The sequence below is a fragment of the Nycticebus coucang genome, unplaced genomic scaffold, assembly GCF_027406575.1.
Source record: "Nycticebus coucang isolate mNycCou1 unplaced genomic scaffold, mNycCou1.pri scaffold_57, whole genome shotgun sequence".
Taxonomy (NCBI): Eukaryota; Metazoa; Chordata; class Mammalia; order Primates; family Lorisidae; genus Nycticebus; species Nycticebus coucang.
In genome coordinates, this window is record NW_026515585.1 from 499,533 (window position 1) to 516,727 (window position 17,195).

Sequence of the window (17,195 nt, forward strand, 5' to 3'; positions counted from 1 at the left end):
TCCCTGCAGGAGACAGCTTTAGTGGGTCCCAGTGATCCCTGCAGTGGACAGCCTTTATGGTTCCCAGTGATCCCTGCAGGAGACAACCTTTATGGTTCCCAGTGATCCCTGCAGTGGACAGCCTTTGTGGTTCCCAGTGATCCCTGGCTTATTGTACCCTCAATGAATCCCCAACAATAAAAAAATAATAATAATTAAAAAAAAAGAAAGTTTCATTTGGTGTAGTACATAATATAATCCTTTTTATCTCAATGAAACATGAAGATATACATATGTGTGCGCGTGCATGCGCACGCGCGCGCGCACACACACACACACACACACATATATATATAGAGAGAGAGCTGGTGTGCGCATAAAGAGTTTACCAAAGGGGGGAAAGTAATTGAACACCTAGTTTAGACTTTGCTGGGAATCAACACATTACAATTTGCATCATGCATTTATTTTATCCAGAATGCCACAAACCCCTCTGTGAATTTATAATGAATTATTGAATTTCCGCTAAGAAAGTCGCACTTGTGGCTCAGCACCCATAGCTCACATACACCAAGGCTGGCGGGTTCAAGCCAGGCTCCAACCTGCTAAACAACAATGACAACTGCAACCAAAAAATAGCCAGGTGTGGTGGCGGGCACCTGTAGGCCCTACTCGGAAGGTCGAGGCAAGAGAATCGCTTAAGTCCAAGAGTTAGAGGTTGCTATGAGCTGTGACACCACAGCACTGTACTGAGGGCGACACAGTGAGACTCTGTCTCAAAAAAAAGAAAGAAAGAAAGTTGCAATTGTATTAGCATTGAAAGCCAGTATATTACATACAAATAGGAAAAAGAAGTAATCCCACATCATGGAAGAAGGCAGTGAGGCAGTGCTGCAACAGTGTCTTGAAAACTGCTTGTGACACGTGAATTGTTGTGTTTTAAATGCCCTTCCATGACTCAACTGGCCAAGTTATATGGTCCCATTGAATTTGACCCACACCCGTACACTCAGCCTCAGCAGGTATATGGGGATGTTAAAAAAGGAAGAATTTTTCCAAGAACAATAAGTAAAATTAAGAAGGCATTACATTTGTCTTCGTGTTACCATTTTCAGTCTATTTTTTAACCTACAGCCTTAGATGCCCAGAAAGAAAAGTGAGTAAAAGTGTATTGCTGTCCAACAAATCCTTCACGTTCTTCTTCACAATATGTCTTTGTCTCTTCAATGGCTTGTAACGATTATGATCTTGCAGGCACTTCCCATAAGCTATCTGTGCATTATTAATGAAGTTCTATGACGGGAAACGTCCATCACTGCAATGATTCTTGGAAAGCATAGATTCATTCAAACTAACAATGCATATGAGTTTGTCACAGTTTTAACATATGCATTCTTCTTGCAGATGGTTGAAAAAGAAGGTTATCTTCAAAAAGCTAAAATTGCAGATGGAGGAAAGAAACTAAGGTAATAAAAAGTTCTTTGACCCACTTTTATATAACTATGCTAGTTCCTGTATCCTTAACTTGTATCACTGCTATTGTTTGGGAAGCAAGGCCCTATGATAACAGACTGGTCCCTTTTGCTACCACTATGATCAACATTATTTTTAATATAATTGTAGTTTTTGAAGAAAGGCACAACAGTACATATTATTACACAGAGCATACAGATATGAAATGCTTCTTGTCCTTTTAAAGTATAAGTTCTTTAAAAAAATTAAAGGAAGTAAGGCAATGGATCTTGATTTCTGGGATTAACAGATTTTGGAATAAAAGGACTTATTTGCATTACATAAAAATTTCCTGGAGGGTGCAGTGAGTGTCTCATGCCTGTAATTCTAGCACTTAAGGATTCAAGGCAGAAGGATTCCTTGAGCTCAGGAGTTTGAGAGCAGCCTGAACAAGAGTGAGACCCTGTATCTACAAAAAAAGAAAAATTAGCTAGTAGTGGTGGTATATGCCTGTAGTGCAAACTACTCTGGAGGCTAAATCAGGACAGTCTCTTGAGCCCAGGAGTTTAAGTCTGTAGTGAATTATAATTGGGCCACTAGACTTCAGCTTCAGACTGGGCAGCAGAGCAAGACTCTGTCTAAAAAAGAAAAAAACGAAAAAAAAAATCCCTACAGTAAATTAGGGGAGCAATTGTTTAAAGGATGAAGTAGTTGAACTATATTTTTAGATAAGTAAATCAGGACCCTTTCTTACCTCACCAACAGCATGGATAAAAAAATCCTCATGGTTTAATCTCATTTTCCACGTCAACCCTTCACTGGGGCTTGATGGGAGAAAGGAGGTAACATCATTGGTCAATCCTACTCTCCAGCCTCATGCAAAGGAGACGGGGGGTGGGGGGGTGGGGGGGAGGGATATTACAAGAAACCAAGATGATGCTCTACCATGGGGGTTATGTAAAGTATCCTTGCCGATCCATAGCAAACTTTGTAACATCTCTGAGAAGGCAGGGCCAGGAGGAAGCAAAGGACCAGAATAGGGCCCTTCCCCTAACCCACTCACATGAATATGATTTTTGGTAGTTGTGATCATTGTATACTATTGTGTACTTGCTTTATTTGCTTTTACTTTAATATGTTGCTGTACAATTTGCATGCTGCAGTTTAATTTCATATAAACATTTGCAGGCAGTTTCATTATTTCAATCTATTTGTAAACTATTATGCATTCTTTCAGCTTTTCTCACTTAAAGTTATACAAATTTTAGTTTTTCCTTTTTTTTTTTTTCCTTTTTTTATTTTCACCATAGATATACAGAATTGAGTTTGTGGCCTTGTGTTATCATTACTCTGGGAATGATGTCTAACTGGTTTTATTTTATTTTTTGTTTCTAATCCTCACTTCCATCCCCTTTAGACCTCCAATTTAATGCATTTAATGTGTGTTCATCAAATCCACTTTCATATATATATGTATGTATCAGAATATCTGTGTCACCTTAAAAGTAGTGTGTAGTTGTGTGTATGTGAATGTGTTGTATTGCATAAGCATTTTTGTGTAGTAAATTACATTATGGTTCTTACTACTTTCATTCAACGTTAGTGTTTGGACATCTTTCTATGGTGCTAGACAGACCTGTGTTTCTTAACCATGGGGAAAATAAGTCATTAGGTGATTTTGTCATTGTGCAAACTTCATAGAGTGTATTTACACAAACATACGTGGTATGGCCTATTACACACCTAGGCTGTCGCTCACTCCCAGGCTACACATTTACCATGTTACTACACTGAGCACTGTAGACAATCTTAACATAATTTGTGTGTGTGTGTATCTAAACATATCTAAACATGGAAAAGGTAAAACATTGTACAATGATGTTACAATGAACAGGATGTCACTAGATGACGGGGATTTTTCAGCTCCATTGTGATCGTATAGGACCAACATCTATATATGGTCTGTGTTTGACTGAGGCATTGTCATACAGTATATGAATGTATTCAAAGCTAGGTCATTTTTCCCAATTACTGCCCTTTGCACCCTGTGCAAAGACACTGTGGTTAATGATGACCTACATATATGACGGTGATCTCATAAGATTATAATATTGATTTTTACTGTTCCTTGTCTATGTTTGGGTACAGATCTAAACACACTTACCATTGTCTTACAGTTGTCTACAATATTCAGACTGTACAGGTTTGTAACCCAGAAGCCATAGGCTATAGCACAGCCTAGGTGTGTAGTGGGCTATATCATCTAGGTTTGTATAAGGACAGTCAATGGTTTTCATACAATGATAAAAGTACCTAAGCTTAGACACATTTCTCCAAATGTCATTAAGTGACACATGACTATATACTAAATTTTACTTACCCAGTCCCTCAGGTACAAACCCTAAACTTCCTCTAACTCATTCCATCCAAGACAACATTTCAATGAATCACACATATGTGTCCTTTTAACCTGTTAGGAACTCTCAGGGTAATATAGCCAGGAGCACAGATCGCTTGGTGTTAAGTTATGTACATTTGTAAATCCACTGAATACCACTGCCAGACTTTCTCCTGAATGAGTGCCCCTGTTCACATAACTGCTCTGCAGTGCAGAAGGGATCTCATTTCCCATAATCTCATCAGCATACGGCATTATCTTACTCTCTTACTTCACTAAATTGGTGGCCATAGAATGTTACCTCAATGTCACTTTTATTTGTATTCTGCTGACTGGTATTGCAGTTGAACAACTTTGTCTGTTTAGAGTCATTCAGATTCTGCATTCTAAGAATTGCCTATTTATAAACTTTGATTATTTTCTATTGAGGTTTTTCCTTTTTTTATAAATTGAGGAAACTCTTAATATATTTCTGATAACATTTTGACAAATTTTGATATTGGAAATATCTCCTACAGGTTTATGGTGGTTTTTGTTTGTTTGTTTTTATTGTAAATACTTCACATATTGAATATTGTATGTATAATCAACAAGATAATAACATATGCTATCCTACCGTGTTGATGGTCTATAATATACCGAATCATTTCTACTGTCCTTTAAAATTTGATTTTTAAGTTGAGTTCAGTTTTATGCTAATACTTATAATTACAGTGAACCCTCCTACTGCTTATCAATTATTATTTTATATTTTCTAGAGATCAATGCTAAACTTGGACTACTTGATCAAATTACATGACCGTTTTTTTATGACTCATATTTTGTATTCCCATACTGCTTTACACTTTCATCACTAACACCAAAAATGTTGTTTATTTATAACTTTAAAAATCATGTTTTGATCACATGATTTAATCTTGTTTTAATCACATTTATAATTTAGCAACTAATAATATACCATACTTGGTATAATTTGTATTTTTATGTAAAATTTCCTTTGATAGGTTTTGTAACATTTCTCAACAATCTTTATATCTTTTTATAAATTTTAATGAGTTAATAGGCAATATTAATAGATGCTTACTCTGTCAAGAACTTGGCTAAATGTTTTACAAGTTTTAAGTAATAATTATTAATACAATGTAAACTCTATTATTACTTAGTATTGTACAAATGGAGAGTCTTGGTCACCTGTATTAACCTCTCCTTTCTCCTATTTTATGCAGACTTAGTATGACAGAATTTAGTCCTGCCTTCTGATTGAAATATGTTTGTTTTTTATCTTTTGCTTTCATCTGTTTGAAGTCAAGGACTAAAAATTATCTTTTTATCTCAGGACATCAACTGTACTAAAGACTTCAATTTTCACTTAATAAATATCATTTTATTAATTTCTACAACGTTTTCTGCTCATAAATCCATTCTAGATTATCTGTACTTTGTGCTGTTTTCTTATCTTCCATTTTCCTCCTTCTTGTTTTCTCTTTTATTCGTATTTAATTATTTCTATTTCTATCTAAGGAAATTTTGACTGATCCCTAAGTATGAACAGGAGAGGCTACAAGGAAGATGAATTCCTTGGCTATATCTTACATTCAAAAAAGATCATACATTTAGGCTTATTTTGGAATGAGGTTGTACACATTTCCTTGGTGACACACTGGTAGATTTAAAAGCAGGATATATTCAAGATTCGGCTCTGCACCCATAGCACAGTGGTTACAATGCCAGTCACATACACCAAGGCTGGCAGGTTCGAACCCAGCCCAGGCCAGCTAAACAACCTTGACAACTGCAACAAAAAATAGCCGGGTGCTGTGGTGGGCACCTGTAGTCCCAGTTACTTGGGAGTCTGAGGTAAGAGAATCACTTAAGCCCAAGAGTGTGAGGTCGCTGTGAGCTGTGATGCCACAGCACTCTACCAAGGATGACATAGTGAGACTATCTCAAAAAAAAAAAAAAAAAGGAATATATTCAGCATTCAACTTCAATTTTAATTTTGAACATCAAAAATCTACGTCAGTTTTTCTGATTAAGTTTAGGAATTTATTTAAAGATGTCCATCCCCCAAACTGTGAGTAACCCTGTCCTCTCTAAAATTCTACAAGCCCCTAGTAAAGTTAATTTCAATGCACTATTTCAACATGCTCTGCTAGCCTCTCCCTATGCACCCAGTCAGTCCTTCTCCTTAGCCGGCTCCTTTGTATGTCATACTTCTTATTACATGTAGATTCTTCCTCTGTTCTCTTGCTCAGAAAGAAATACTTGGGAGTGAAGACATGGACATAAATATGGGTATTAAAAAAAACGCAGAACAGGGCAGTGTAGTGGTTATGTCTGCTAGTGCCTGCTTTCATCCTAAACTTTGTTTGCTTGAACAATTGTTATTTAGAATGGACTTCCTGTGATACTAAGGTGCCTGCCTAATGCAAACATATCTTTTCTTTAGTATTTTCTGCTCAGGATCATAATAAATGCTTCATGGCTATATCTGTCTTTCTCAATTTCTTGCAACACTGACAGAAATGTGTGTCCTTTATACTTCACTGTCTCTTTAACACACCTTTTAGCAGTCATAAATCGTAAGAAGCTTAGAATGTGAGAGAGAAAATACATTCCTAGACCTACTAGTTTGAGAACAAGTCTGAACATTTAACAGTGTCAGAGTGATTTTGCAGTAAATCAGTCAGAGACACTAGAGTAAATCACTTTCACTTCCATCACTGGTGCAGAATCAAATCAAATCCAGCATGACCAAGTCAGGTAAAAAAGGCAGATGGCCCAAATAGGGGAGGCTAAAATTTGCAAAGTAATCACATGTTTGTTTTCCTCTGGCTTTTTTGGTTTGTCAATGTGTTGTTACCTCAAGAAGGCATAAGAGAAGTGAGTGTAGAATATAAAGCTTTTTTGTTTAGAGCAAGCAAATGTGTTAAACCTAGAGCTGAAGCTAACAGATTCTTAGAATGGCAATGAAAAATTTAAGGGCGGTTTTCCATCAAGCTTTCTTCCAGACGAGCAGTGACAAAGTTGCTGTTATTATGTGCTGCCATCCGGTGTTCATTGTGTAGAATGTCAAGCTGATGTCCACACTGAGTTTTTGGTTATTGTTTTATAGGTGCTTTTTGTGTTTGTTTTCAGTTTAGTTTGGTTTTCTTTTTGGCATTTTGCAACTTCACAACTCAAGATCTGTTTTTAGGAAAGTTTTGTGAAGGGTTTCACTTGGATAAATGCCCCACTGATTGCATAAATTATATATAATTGCCCTAATACAAATTTAGTTCTCCCCCCTTCCTAATTGTAGTCAGTACCTTTCTCCCCTCTGAGATGCGATTTTTTTCTGTGTGTCAAAATATTAATAAAATAAACACCTGAATTTCTTGTCCTGGTATCTGTTTCCTGCCCTGAGTCACTAGGATTAATCCTTTATCTGATTTCCTATAAATCTGTCTGGAGACCGGGGACTGCCTCGCTTATTCATGGGACTTTGGATTTACTAAAATTAGATATTTTTTGAACCGTAAGTATTATTTACCCCTTACATCTATCTCACAGCTTTATTTTTATCTCTTCCTGTGAAAAAATAGAAAAGAATGCTCTCCAAGTTGTGATGAAATGTGCGGACCTGACTGGGTATGGAATGGATGGCAGGCGGGGATAAAGGGTTTGCAGGGCAACACCAGGGGACAATCCAGGTCAAGCTAAGAGTGACTTTGCTCCAAGGGAGAAAGAAGGTCTGGCAATTCTTTGGAAACAGTTCTGTGACTCCCTCTCTTAGCTCCTACATTGAGGCCCCACACAGGCAAGCTGAGCACAACTGAAGGGTGGGCTGCATGCCACCTTCTCTGGGGAGGCTGGAATGAGCAGGGGCCTCAGGGTCTAGGAGGCTTGGTGGTTGAACCCCATCTTTATGACTTATTTGCCCTTGGTGAGAATGCAACATCCCTATGCTTCAGTTTTCTCATCCATAATATGAGGTTAAGCCCCCCTACTGAAATTATTTGGAGGATTATTTCTTTCCATGATTATTTCCCATCTTTCTATAGTTAGAGGTAAAGTTTTTTATGTATCTCTTATTTTCCTTAATATTTTAAGCCCTGAGAATTGTGTTTAGCATGTTGTAAATGTTTAGCAGGTACTTATGACTGGTTTAGTGATTAAATTACATGATTCATATAGAATACCAGGCGCCATGTGTGGCACACCATGGGGCCCAAAGCAAGCTCATAGTATTTGTGTAGGTATGAGACATAGGAAGACCCTTGGAAGAAGCTCAGGGATCAGCCACTAGAATTATATATTGGAAAAATAGCCTAAATGTTCAGGGTTAAATAATTTAGGGAAAAAAGGAATGCTAGCAGTGCTGTATTAAAATAGTAAAGAACAAAGAAGGGAAATTTAACTTTTTTTCTCTTTTTTTCTTTGTCTTTGTTGGTAAACAATAGTCAACACAGAGCAGGAAAAATCTTGATGCATGACCCTTTGAAATTTGAAAATCCATATATACCTGTACTTTTACTCAAAAAACCTTTAATGATCAACTACTGAAGGTCAGATACTGTGCCCCATCCTGGAAAGGACCTAAAAGACCAGAGATGGTGTCTCTCTTTGTGGGTGCAGGGAGACTGGGGGATTAGACGAACTTTTATTATTCTAAAAACAACTTCATTTTAGAAAGGTTTATTTGAAAAATTTTATCCAAAACTGCTAGACTCACCTGTCCTGGCTAAGTCCTTTAAGCTTACAGAAGTTACTCACTTTCTGAGGTGTCACCCAATACACTGAATAGCAGTCACCTATAGTTACTTGGTTGCATATGGAAAATATTAAAGGTTTCACTTGGAGCAAAATCTTGCCAACTGATTCTTCCCATGTTCTCTCCAGGGATGACAGTGTCTCACTGTGTTAAGTAACTGAGTGAAAAGGCCATTCCGCTGAGATGCTAAGAACTATTCCATCACAATTAGTCAAACATATCAGGATGAGGAATGGACTGAACAGATATTATATGGACAATGATCAAGCTGCTAGAGTATTTTGTTCAGAGAGGAAGGGTCAGACTTGAGTCATAGGTTAAAAGTTGTTCCCATTAGATGAAGTCTCAGCTACTCCTAGACTACAGGCTCTTGACTCCCTTTCTGGTTTTATGATCCTTACCGAATACAGATGATTTGTTCCTTACTGAGACCAGAATAATCCCTTGTAGGAAAGAGACAGGTTCCACCCAGTTAGGAACATACACCTACTTCTGATTTCTTACGAGGAATAAAACGGTACGTGATCCTACTCCTTGAAACAGTGCAAATTCTAAGGGAAGAGAGCTTGGGAGTGGTGAGTCTTTCCCCTAATTTTCTAATAAGAATAAGGTAAATTAGCTAATGACAGAATTCAGATGGCTGATATTTTGTCACAGGCTGTGCACACTAACTTTTATGATTTAATGATTTCAACCCAAACTATGTTGAAATTTGACATTGACAATATCCTTAACTAAGGTAGTACTGCTTCACCCTTTAAAAAAGTAATGAACAGATTATAAGTTTTGGAGTCAGAAAGACTGGGTTTAACTATAAATATAAAGGTATGACCTTAAGTACATCACCTAAACTCTCTGATCCTCATTTTCGTCCATTAGTAAATAAGGACATTATTCGTACCTTATCATTTTTTGATTGCGAAGTTAAACCTATGCTAAATGATCAAATTTACAGTAGGAACTCAAAATAACTTATGCTAGTTATTATTTTAAAAGAAATCATGGGGGGAAATGAAATGAAAGAAGGACATCTAAAAGGTTGTCAGCAGCATTTTATTCTTCATTTTGAAATGACATTCTTTCCAAGCAATAGATTTAAATGCTTTCACTTTTATTCTAATATGATAAAGATAATGTTTACAGTTTACGAACACAAAAAGAAATAGCACTGTATTTAAGGTGTCAAAGCAATTTATATTACTAAAGTTCCAAGACCTGTGGTTCCTACCCTCTCCAGCTCATTCTTCTGTTCACGTAATAAGAACACAGTTCACAGCAGTTCAAAGTCCTAATCAAGAACAATGAGATAATTGAATTTCATGCAACGTTAGTTCTAACCAGTTCCAGTTCCAACTTTAAGGAAGGAGAAATTTTGCCAGAAAGTTTATAAACGATCAACATCTGAAACAGATTCAAATCAAAACCATTTAACCAGGACTTACTATAGATAGGACGCAAATAAGGTATAGTATCTCCTTGCCAAAAGATAAAAAATATAGTGAGAAATGTAACAGGCAGGTTAAATGTGGATTCGTCATGTGTGAGGGTGTTCCATACTCTCTCATCACATATGGTTAAAATAATAAAATAAGGATGCTCACAGAAGATGCCCAGACTAGACCAGCAGTCTTTCTAACGTTTCTCTTTCTGCTGTTTGGGGCCATGTAATATTACAACCTGTAGCATATGAAAGCTATGGCTCCTTCAGTTCACCTTGCAGCTACCGGTACCTAAAAGGAGAAATGAGCAGTAGGGCAGAAGAAAACACCTATATGATTTTCTTCCTGCGTTACTTCTTTACATCTTTTCATTATTTAATTGAAAAATTGACTCTTCATTTAAAGGCAAGAGGATCCAAGAACGTGATGTTTGTATTTCTATGTTGGAAAATACACATTGTGTTTCTTGTGTGTCTGTTTATCCTGTTCTTTTTTATAATAACACAATGACGCGTCGTTAAAAAAGCGTCAGACGTGTAAGAGCAACCTAATTCTTGCAAACACTAACCTTGCTGAATCAAAGCTGTCTTTTCATCAAGATCCTAGATTCTAAGAGACAAATGGAAATAAATGACACAAAGTTGTTGAATGGTCATTTAAAAAATATGTTTGTGGGGTTTTCTATTGACCCGAATGAAATCTTTCTGTAAATATTTTAAAAGTTGAATTCAACTATTTTAAAGTTAATATTAAGCCAAAGCAAGCTGCAGCAATATGATATAATGGATAGAAACTTACGTATATTAATCTCCTTAATGCTTTGTCATCTAAAAAGAATACTTTTCACAACACAAACACACACATAGTCTAACTGTAGAAATAATGTATGCTTAATGTAGAAAAGTTGGTAAACACCAAAAAATATAAAGGAAAAGAAAAAGCCATGATTTTACTACCTGATTTAAGTATTATCATAGTCAGACTTTTTTCCATGCCAAAGTGCACTCACCAATTCAATAAATATATATTGTGTTTCTATTCTGTCCAAGGCAGTATGCTAGGAACTGCGGATACCTCTATAAAGATGAAATTGTTTTTACCATTTGGGAACTTATTTCTTTAATGGGATAAGAGAGAATGAAATTTTAAAAATATTTTAAAATTTATTATAAGTAATATACAAGGAAGTCATGGAGGCACATTTGAAAAAGCAATATCTTGTCTTTTAATGAATGGAATTAATGATCAGAAGGGGCCTCTTTGCCTACTTTCCCTAGTAATGGAGGCCTGTTCATGTCCATGGTGAATGTATCCCACTTTATAAACTTTCTTACTCTGTAAGCCTACCTTTCTCATCCTCAAAAAACTGTTTCCTGCTTCCTTAAAAATGATAATAATAATCAGAAAGGTTTCAGATGGGTGACGAAGACAGCACAGCATTGAGTTTTGGACTATAGATTGCATTATGGTTTGCATTAAAATCTTCCCATGTCAGTATTCTTCTGAAGTGTAGGGTTCATTATTTCATTATATGAATCTACCATATGCAATTTACTTAACTAATCTCTTATTTTTTGATATTTTTGGTACAGAATTAACAAATAATGATGTACATTTGTTTCTAAACATACAGCCTTAACAATGAGTGAGATATTTTTCTTTAGAATAAATTTAAATTAATAGTAATGAACACGTAAAGGCAAAAGATATGCATATTTTTAAAGATTGTTTTAAAAATATATTGTCAATGGCACTCCAGAAAGGACATACCAGTTTATACTCCCACCTATCGGGTATGAGAGAACCCATTTCCTATACTCTCATTAACCCTAGATGTTATCATTCCTTTTAATCCTGGACAAATTGATGGGCAAAGAGGGAAAAAGTATGCCTCTGTGTTTGTTTGCATTTCTTTGATTTCCAGTGAGATTCAACATTATGAAAATATTTTAAATTAAGCAATGACATATGAGCTGGTTAGTTTTTCATCCTCTGAAATATACTAAACCAATGAAGAGAAGACAAAATGAAGGAAGGGATTCTGATTTCTATTTTTACTTTGCTATTTTTGGCTTGATGTAGAAATATAGACTTTTTATGAGAGCAAGGCACATGGTTACATAAAAATAGGAATTTTAGTAGTTGGAAAAGATTTCAGGAAGATTTATAAATTGAAAAACTTTTACTATAAAGACCATGCTTTTCAGTAATTACAGAATGTCTTTACTGTCACCTAAATTTCATGGCATCTATAGATTTTAATAAAGAGAATACTTCCAGGAAGACTAGTTAAAAATAAAGATGGTATTTACTCATTCCAAATGTTGCTCATACTGTATCTATAAATGATTTCTTCAACTGATAATGCTTTTTTCCTCTTTGTTTTTTCCTAAGGAAAAACTGGTCTACTTCCTGGATTGTTCTTTCTAGTAGAAAAATTGAATTTTACAAAGAATCCAAACAACAGGCTCTGTCCAATACAGTAAATAATTCTCTATTTCTACTGTTAATCATCTTTTCAGAAATATCGTTGTACTAAAAGTTTGGTTTTGTCAGAAATCACACTAAAACTTCCAAGCTACCAACATCTGAAATCAGATGGAGAAAATGACTCAATAAACTTTTAATCAGATGAAGGGAAATAGAACTTAGTGTCTATTTTATTAAGTGGTGCATTTGGAGAATAATCACAAAATGAGATGAATGGTGAGCAGCTATATAGTAATGTGAAGGTAACACTTCAAATTAAGGTGCCATTTATAAATATGTTATTCTTATTTATGAAATGATCACTAAATGTAGCTACTTGCTCAAATAATGTATTATAAAGAATGTTATAAAATGCATTAGTAATAAATGCTTAACGGATGATACCAAGGGAAGGTGTTTTAAAGAATAAGACATAAATTGTATTAAACCATGTATGTGCATCTTTAACACATGAATTTAAGTTGTTATCTAGCATGCTATAAAGTACTTCAGACATTAATAAATAATAATAAACTATTCATAAATGGCACCTTAATGTAGGGTATTACCAATGAGGAAACACTCTACGTTAACAAAGTGATTTTTTTCCTTAGTCTAACTGTGACATTCACTATATAAAGCTAACCTTTCTCCACATTTCTGTGATTCCATCTAATGGAGCAAATATAATTTCTGTATCCTGTAGTTATTACAAAGTGAAATTAGTAGGGTTTCTTCATTATACCTGGAGGAGGGCCTCATACATGCCTGCAGAGATTTCACAGTGATAGCTAGCAAGTGGAGGCAATTTGTTGGGGCCAATTCAAGCTCACAACCTTGCTACCCGAGCCAAGAGACACTGTAAGATGTAGAAGACAGTGGACAGGGAACATAACTGACAGCATCCTGTTTAGGAAGGACTTCATAGCCCACTGGCCTGATGGACAAGGAGAGGGGTCGCCTGGCAGGAGTAAACCACAATAAACTAATTTATATTTGGCAGGTAATAAAACGATGGTAAATTCTTTGCTCTCCAGCCACTGTTGTGTTTGCTATGTAATCCTCTTTAAATAGGAAATAGAAAATCATTTGCTAGAAGATTTTTTTTTTTAAGAAGATTTTAGCAAGAACAAAAGGTAGCTTTTGGCTTGCTTCTGATAATTGCAATAGCCCTTATCCCCAGGTGGTGTGCTGATTTTGGAATCTCAGTGTGGGCCAATCTGTAAACTAATTATGAATAAATTAAAAATATATCTCGGTTCTTTGTATTTTTAATTCAAACTGCCTGAGAAAATTGTTTTAGTATTTTGTTTTGTTTTTATTTTTGGCTACAGGAAGGTTGACATAATCTTTTTAAGAAAAATAAAGTACCCCTAAGGGCCAGGCACAAAACAACTCCCATCCACTTGCAAGTCCTTTGTCTTCCCTTTGAATAAGTTCTAAAGGGGAAGTCAGGAAGGAAGGAAAGTGGCTGGCCTTGCTGAGTTAGGCTGCTGAGAAGATGATCTTCATCCTGCTGAGTGAAAAGAATTCCACTGGGAGGAGAGTTTATGTGAATGTGTGGGATAATGGGAGAGATTAGATTCCATAGTAAAGCATTGGTTTATTTTTATTTTATTATTTTAATCTCTTCCTAACAGGAGATATAATTACCAGCTGTTTAATTTTATACAGGTGAAAGAAAACTCCCTTTTAGATTGGAGGTAAACCCTGCAAGTTAGCTTACTAATTGCATCCCTCTAGTTCAACCTTCAGAATTATTGTAAATTGACAATAGACTTGACTTATAGAGGAAATTGGTTAACGTTTTTTTGGCAGTCCGTATTTATTACTTTTGGCCCTGTTTTCAATGCTTTGTACAGTTTCTCCAAAGCATTCATTGTCTTCAGAGTGAATTCAGGGCAGGAACTAACTGTTTTGTGGTAACGAGGAAGAGAATTACAGATTCGATTCATGTTTGTACTGCTGGAATTGTCTTGCTAGTCAACTTCTTGGATTCGTTTCTAACCAAGTATTAAAGGCCTAGTGGGATAGCCCACATTACCAGTTCTGGTCTCAGAGAAATGATAATGATGACTGCCAGGCCTTGATTAAAGATGCTGTGGCTTTATTTTGGATGGGATTTATGCCCAAGTTTCTGAATTTCTCTTGCAACCCTTTATGCATGTCCTGGTGTTGTTAATTGTGCTTCTGGGAAAGTCTGTCCTTTCCTCCAAGGGATTGATAGAAGTTGCCTGAGTGAGTTAGGAAGGTGATTTAAAAGAGTAAATGGCATTTTAATCTTTATACAAATGATCTTTGAATGTTAATGCTGTGGTGAAACAAAGCAGCAAAGTAGCTAGAGCAGAGTTTTGAAGTTGGACCTCAGGGATGTAATTCTAGTAGCTGACAAAGTTGCTCACTTCTTTGAACTTAAGACTCCTCACCTGTAAGATGAGAATGGTGACATTTGACAACAGAAAAAATAAGAGATGAAATTAATTAATAAAAATACATAATGACTATAAAATAATTATGCTCTATTAATCATAATGTGGAAACAGCCTAAATGCCCACCAACCCAGGAATGGATTAACAAGCTGTGGTATATGTATACCAAGGAATACTATTCAGCCATTTAAAATAAAATGGAGACTTTATAGTCTTTGTATTAACCTGGATGGAAGTGGAACACATTATTCTTAGTAAAGCATCACAGAATGGAGAAGCATGAATCCTATGTACTCAATTTTGATATGAGGACAATTAATGACAATTAAGGACACGGTAGGGGTGGGGGAAGGGCAGAGCAGAGTGAGAAAGAAGGAGGTAGGGGTGGGGAAAGGAAGAGGAGAGAGAGGGAAGAAGGGAGGGGGTGGGGCCTTGGTGCATTCCACACCTTTTAGGGGCAAGACAGGATTGTAAGAGGGACTTTGCCTAACAAATGCAATCAGTGTAACCTGGTTTCTTATACCCTCAATGAATCCCCAATAATAAAATAATAATAATAAATGAATAAATAAATAAATATGTTGGCTGGGCTGGTGGCTCACACCTGTAATCCCAGCACTCTGGAAGCCTGAGCTCAGGAGTTCCAAACCAGCCTGAACCAGCAAGAGCTCATCTTTAAAAATAGCTAGGTGTTGTGGCAGGCATCTGTAGTCTTAGCTACTTGAGAGGCTGAGGCAAGAGAATCTCTTGAGCCCAAGAGTTTGAGGTTGCTTTGAGCTATGACGCTACAGCACTGTACTGAGGGTGACAAAGTGAAACTCTGTCTCAAAAAAAAAAAAAAATACGTAAGTAAATATATTCTATGGTACATGATATAGTATAATTAGAACATATTATTACCCTATATTAATTTTGCATTTGAGCTGATTCAGATATTTATACAAGAGACATATTTAATTATGGAGACTACATAACGCACAGCCTCCAGAAATGAAAATGTATATGCGTAAGCAGCATAAAATGTCATATGCGAGCACTAATACGGAAAATGAAGCCATCTATCCATCTGGGGCCCTAGATATAACTTCCTGCATGTCTATATGAAGTTTCCCAGAGCCCTTATTTTCTTCCCTTGACTCTTACCCTTACTGTTTTCACATTTAATATAGCATATTACAAAATGATCCCACATTCCATGTTTGGCTCCCTTCTTTCTGAATGAAGTTCTTTTAGTTCATATCTGTCTTATTCTCTTAGAGCTTCTACAACAGAATACCAGCAACCAACTGGTTGTTTTAAATAGCAGACATTTATTTCTCATAGTACAGGCACCTAGCAAATCAGGTGTCTGATGAGGGACTGCTTCCTGGTTTCCATTTAGCCATCTTCTCACTGTATCCTCACTCTACAGTAGAAAGTGAGAGAGAAAACTTTTACGTCTGTTAATATTAGGTCACTAGTTTGATTCTTGAGGTCTTTATTTTTATGACCTAAGTATCTCCTAATGGGCTTACTTTTCAATGTTATCAAATTGGGGTTTAGAATTTCAACATATGAATTTTAGGGGAACACAAACATTCACTCTACAATACCCAAGTCACATTTTTATCCAAAGCAGCTTTCCCCTGAAATAACCACAGAATCACTTCACTGGTATGTGTAGATTAGAGAATTATAGGCTCTTATTCCTCAGTGGTCTATTAAAAGAGCTAGCAGACCGACCTCTTCTGGTTTTGTTTTTTTAGTAAGGACACTACATAGTAACCTGCCACCTACTATCATCACCATTTTATAACAGAAAGGACATTATAAAATACTCAATCCAAAATCTAGGAAGGATAAAAATCTCAGAATAAACACATCTCTTTCAAGACATGAAATTATACATCTATATACATAGTTTTATTTTGCCCACTTTATCTCAAATTAGGACAAACTTTATTCAGAGTTTGACTAGCCCTCCAGTGAGGAGGACTGCCAGTGTCCCTAGATATAGTTTTCCTGGATTATGAAGGAAAGGATAGTTTTCACATTCTCATAGATTTTCTTTTGTACATATACACATATACATATTCTGATCCATAACTTACTAAATTTTTTAAACAAATATTATAAAATAATGTAGAAATAATTTTTAGTAAAATGTATAAAATTCCTATGTAAATATAAACAGTTAATACTCAGTTACCTACATCAGCACCACCCACAACAAGATATAAACCCTCTCAACCTTCTAGAAGCCCCATTTCTATCATTGTCCCTTTGCCGTCATCAC

General features: G+C 35.9%; 1 long non-coding RNA gene across 2 annotated transcripts in view; it reads left to right on the plus strand.

Moving 5' to 3' along the window:
- The first annotated feature begins 1,404 nt into the window (after positions 1-1,404).
- LOC128579486 (uncharacterized) overlaps positions 1,405-17,195 on the plus strand; it is a 35,277-nt gene continuing 19,486 nt past the window's right edge. For both annotated transcript variants that reach the window (XR_008378166.1, XR_008378167.1), the window contains exon 1: positions 1,405-1,445. This is a non-coding gene — a long non-coding RNA (uncharacterized LOC128579486). The remainder of the gene's footprint in view (positions 1,446-17,195) is intronic.